This window comes from Ranitomeya imitator, chromosome 2 (assembly GCF_032444005.1).
Source record: "Ranitomeya imitator isolate aRanImi1 chromosome 2, aRanImi1.pri, whole genome shotgun sequence".
In the NCBI taxonomy this organism is placed as follows: domain Eukaryota; kingdom Metazoa; phylum Chordata; class Amphibia; order Anura; family Dendrobatidae; genus Ranitomeya; species Ranitomeya imitator.
In genome coordinates, this window is record NC_091283.1 from 294924873 (window position 1) to 294930872 (window position 6000).

Consider the following 6000-nt stretch of genomic DNA (forward strand, 5'->3'; position numbering starts at 1 on the left):
GGAGATGACATACAGGTATATACTATATATAGGAGGAGATGACATACAGGTATATACTATATACAGGGGAGATGACACACAGCAGGTATATACTATATACAGGGAAGATGACATATAGGTATATACTATATACAGGAGATGACATACAGGTGTATACTATATATAAGGGAGATGACAAACATGTATATACTGAGGTGAAAATGAGAGGTGTGAGGTGAAAATGAAAAGGTGTGAGTGCAAAATGAGAGGAGTGACGGAAAATAGTGTAGTGATTGGAAAATGACAGATGTGAGGTCGAAATGACAAGTGTTAGGCGGGAATGAGAGGAGTGAGGGAGAAAATGAGAGGTGTGAGGGAGAAAATGAGAGATGTGAGGGGGAAAATGAAAGATGTGATTGGGAAAATGAGAGGCGTGATGGGAAAATAAGAGAATTGAGGTGCTCTAACTAACCACAGATATTTACTATGCCCAGGCAACGCCGGGCTCTTCAGCTAGTCTACTATATAAAGCTGAATGTGTGTGTGTGTGTGTGTGTGTGTGTGTGTGTATGTATGTATGTATGTATGTCCGGGATTGGCATCTGCACCGTCGTAGCTACAGCCACAAAATTTTGCACAGTCACACGTCTGGACCCCGAGAGCGTCATAGGCTATATTGTGAGGTGAAATTTTAACCCCGCGCTTTCCAATTCACCAAACAATTTTGCCCCTATCTACATAATGGGGAAAAAGTGAAAGGAAAAGTGTTGGAGGCGTCGCAGCTACAGCCACAAAATTTTGCACAGTCACACGTCTGGACCCCGAGAGCCTCATAGGCTATGTTGTGAGGTGAAATTTTAACCCCGCGCTTTCCAATTCACCAAACAATTTTGCCCCTATCTACATAATGGGAAAAAATGAAAGGAAAAGTGTAGGAGGCAAATTGACAGCTGCCAGATGTGAACAAGGGGGACTTAAAGAGTGAGAGCGATGGCGCCAAAGAGTATATACCGTACAGTTGCTAAGGTGGGGCCCCGACATGGGATACTCACCACACACGGGGATATGAACACACACACAAAATGCGCCACACACTACCACGTGCTTGAACACATATTACCCTCAGCACACATTTCACCACACATACACCAACCTCGCCACATAAAAGTCGAAACACAAAAGTCGCCGCTCAAAACTCGCCACGCGCAGAACTTGCCACATGCAAAAACTAGGCTCTTGCAAAACTCACCACAAGTGCAAAACTCACCTCATGGAAAACTCGCCACACGCAACACTTGCACACGCGGAAAAATTGCCACATGCACAAAAGTTGCAACACATGCGAAAGTTGCCTCACACAAAACTTGCACATACTCAAAAGGCACCACACATAAAACTCGCCACGCGCAAAACTCGCCATGCGCAAAACTTGCTGCACACAACTTGCTACACTAACCTGTCACATGCAACTCGACACACAAAAAGTTGCTACACGCATGTTGCCACACAAAACTCATCTCACAAAAGTCGCTACATGCATGTCGCCACACGCAACTCAACACACACAACTTGACAAACGAAACTCGCCCTAAAACACACACAAGTCTGGTATTATCCTTCAAAAATAAAAATCTGATTAATAAGCAGACAAACTACAACAAATGTACCATATAGGAAATACGGCAGCTGTCAGTCACATGACCTGTCTATTATGTGTATGTGTGAGCTAATATATACTGCCAGGGGGAGGGCTTCCTGTTGGCTGGGGATTTATCAGGCTGCCAATTTAGCTTACAAATACTGAGGTAAAAATACTGAGCAAATAACGTGTGAACGCGGTCTAATACAGGAGGAGATGACACAGGTATATACTATATACAGGGGAGATGACACACAGATATATACTATATACAGGAGAGATGACACAGGTATATACTATACAGAGGAGGAGATGACATACAGGTACATATATACAGGAGGAGATGACATACAGGTATATACTATATACAGGAGGAGATGACACACAGGTATATACTATATAGAGGAGCAGGTGACCTACAGGTATATACAATATATACAGGAGGAGATGACATACAGGTATATGCTATATATAGAAGATGACATGCAGGAATATACTATATACAGGGAAGATGACACACAGGTATATACTATATATAGAAGGAGATGACATTCAGGTATATACTATATATAGAAGGAGATGACATTCAGGTATATACTATATAGGGGAGATGACACACAGCAGGTATATACTATATACAGGGGAGATGACATACAGGTATATACTATATACAGGAGATGACATACAGATGTATACTATATATAAGGGAGATGACAAACGTATATACTGAGGTGATGAGGTGAAAATGAGAGGTGTGAGGTGAAAATGAAAAGGTGTGAGTGCAAAATGAGAGGAGTGAGGAAAAATAGTGGAGTGATCAGAAAATGACAGATGTGAGGTTGAAATGACAAGTGTTAGGGGGGAATGAGAGGTGTGAGGGAGAAAATGAGAGATGTGAGGGGGAAAATGAAAGATGTGATTGGGAAAATGAGAGGCGTGATGGGAAAATAAGAGAAGTGAGGTGCTATAACTAACCACAGATATTTACTATGCCCAGGCAACGCCGGGCTCTTCAGCTAGTCTATATATATAATTGTCTAAGGGTTTTTCCGTCTGTCTGTCTTTCTGTCTGTCTGTCTGTCCTGGAAATCCCGCCTCTCTGATTGGTCGAGGCGCCAGGCCTCGACCAATCAGCGACGGGCACAGCAACGATGATGTCATAAAGGACGTAGACATCCCGCGTCTCTGATTGGTCGAGGCCGCCAGGCCTCGACCAATCAGCGACGGGCACAGCGACGATGATGTCATAAAGGATGTAGACATCAGCGACGGGCACTGTATTGACGTAGATGTCATAATGGTTGCCATGGCGACAATGATGTCATAAAGGTTGCCTCGACCAATCAGCGACGGGCACAGTCTGCCGCGAATTCTGGAATCATCATTGTCCATATACTACGGGGACATGCATATTCTAGAATACCCGATGCGTTAGAATCGGGCCACAATCTAGTATATATATAATTGTCTAAGGGTTTTTCTGTCTGTCTGTCTGTCCTGGAAATCCCGCGTCTCTGATTGGTCGAGGCCGCCAGGCCTCGACCAATCAGAGACGCGGGATGTCTACGTCCTTTATGACATCATTGTCGCTGTGCCCGTCGCCGCCAGGCCTCGACCAATCAGCAACGGGCACAGCAATGATGATGTCATAAAGGACGTAGAAATCCCACGTTTCTGATTCAGCGACGGGCACAGTATCAACGTAGATGTCATAATGGTTGCCATGGCGACGATGATGTCATAAAGGTTGCCTCGACCAATCAGCGACGGGCACAGTCTGCCGCAAATTCTGGAATCATCATTGTCCATATACTACGGGGACATGCATATTCTAGAATACCCGATGCGTTAGAATCGGGCCACAATCTAGTATATATATAATTGCCTAAGGGTTTTTCCGTCTGTCTGTCTGTCCTGGAAATCCCGCGTCTCTGATTGGTCGAGGCCGCCAGGCCTCGACCAATCAGCAATGGGCACAGCGACGATGATGTCATAAAGGACATAGAAATCCCACGTTTCTGATTCCGCGTCGGGCACAGTATCGACGTAGATGTCATAATGGTTGCCATGGCGACGATGATGTCATAAAGGTTGCCTCTACCAATCAGCGACGGGCACAGTCTGCCGCCAATTCTGGAATCATCATGTCACGCACGCGCCCAGACTGAATGGCGCGGGCATACGGGGGTGGTTTGTGGCCCCATTGTGCCACAAACCAGACTACCCTGGAAGGGGCGTGACTATGACAGCTGCCTGGGTTTTCACTGGAGCCTCTGATGGTGAGGTCAGGCTTGTGCAGCAGGCAGCTGCCAGGTGCTCCTCCAGGGTGGTGTCTGGCTGTGGCTGCTGATCCCACTAAAGAACGGAGCTGGCACGGCTGGCACTCTGGGACACAGGCAGGCAGACGGGTACAACAGAGACACTGGCGAGCAGGCGGACACGGCTGGCTCTCTGGTAGGCAGGCGGGTACGGCTGGAACATAGGAAGAACCGGTAGGGACCGGTCTGCAGGCAGGTATGAGAAACAGGTAGGAGCCTGTACAGACAGGAGGACTAAGTAACAAGTAGAAGGTGGAACTAAGAGAAGAGAAGGAGAAGGCAGAGCCAAGGGCGGAGCCGCAAGAGGCGGAGCCAAGGGCGGAGACGCTGGAGGCGGAGCCAAGAGCGGAGACGCTGGAGGCGGAGCCAAGAGCGGAGATGCTGGAGGCGGAGCCAAGAGCGGAGACGCTGGAGGCGGAGCCAAGAGCGGAGACGCTGGAGGCGGAGCCAAGAGCGGAGATGCTGGAGGCGGAGCCAAGAGCGGAGACGCTGGAGGCGGAGCCAAGTGCAGAGACAGAGCCAAGTGCAGAAACACAGGAGGGGGAGCCAGATAGAACCGCAAAGAGCGGAGCCAGATAGAACCGCAAAGAGCGGAGCCACAGAGCAAAGCCAGAGAGAGTACGAAGCAAGGACTGAGTGCAGAGCCGGAAGAATGCGGAGTGTAAGCAGACTGAGAACACAAGGAGAGACAAAGCAGGGAAGGAAGCCACAGACAAGGAGACCGAGAAAAGACAAAGTACAGACAAGGCAATGGAACAAGACACAGGGACAAAGACACAGGGACCAGGATATTCTGCCTCCTGGAGGGCGAACTACAAGAACAAGGCAAAAGCACAGAGAAAAGCTCAGAGGGAGAAACTCAGAGCAAGGCCAGGCAAACTCAGCAGCTAAACACTAACTGAGCTAACACATTGCACAGGCCCAGACCACAGGGTGGAGCTGCACTATATACAGGAGGCCTCTTGATAATTGGTCAGGAACTGATTATACAGATGCACCTGATTCCTATAAGAACCAGAGAGTTCAGGCGCCGGCCCCCTATACACATAGCTATGAGGCATGCAGAGAGCAGAGACACAGAACATGAAGCTGGCAAGAAACAGAAACCACATCATGGCCTGGAGCAGTGGGTAAGATTGTGTGAGAGATGTGAGGCCATGCTGTGATGCCAGCAGAGTTGTAATACATCATTGTCCATATACTACGGGGACATGCATATTCTAGAATACCCGATGCGTTAGAATCGGGCCACCATCTAGTATATATATATATATATATATATATATATATTAGATGGTGGCCCGATTCTAACGCATCGGGTATTCTAGAATATGCATGTCCACGTAGTATATTGCACAGCCCACATAGTATATTGCACAGCCCACGTAGTATATTGCCCAGCCACGTAGTATATTGCCCAGGCACGTAGTATATTGCCCAATTATGTAGTATATTGCCTAGTGACGTAGTATATTGCCCAGCCACGTAGTATATTGCCCAGTTACGTAGTATATTGCCTAGTGACATAGTATATTGCCCAGCCACGTAGTATATTGCCCAGCCACGTAGTATATTGCCCAGCCACGTAGTATATTGCCCAGTTACGTAGTATATTGCCTAGTGACATAGTATATTGCCCAGCCACGTAGTATATTGCCCAGCCACGTAGTATATTGCCCAGGCACGTAGTATATTGCCCAGTTACGTAGTATATTGCCCAGTTACGTAGTATATTGCCCAGTTACGTACTATATTGCCTAGTGATGTAGTATATTGCACAGCCACGTAGTATATTGCCCAGCCACATAGTATATTGCCCAGTTACGTAGTATATTGCCAAGCTACGTAGTATATTGCCCAGCCACGTAGTATATTGCCCAGGCACGTAGTATATTGCCCAGCCACATAGTATATTGCCCAGTTACGTAGTATATTGCCTAGTGACGTAGTATATTGCCCAGCCACGTAGTATATTGCCCAGCCACGTAGTATATTGCCCAGTTACGTACTATATTGCCTAGTGACGTAGTATATTGCGCAGCCACGTAGTATATTGCCCAGCCA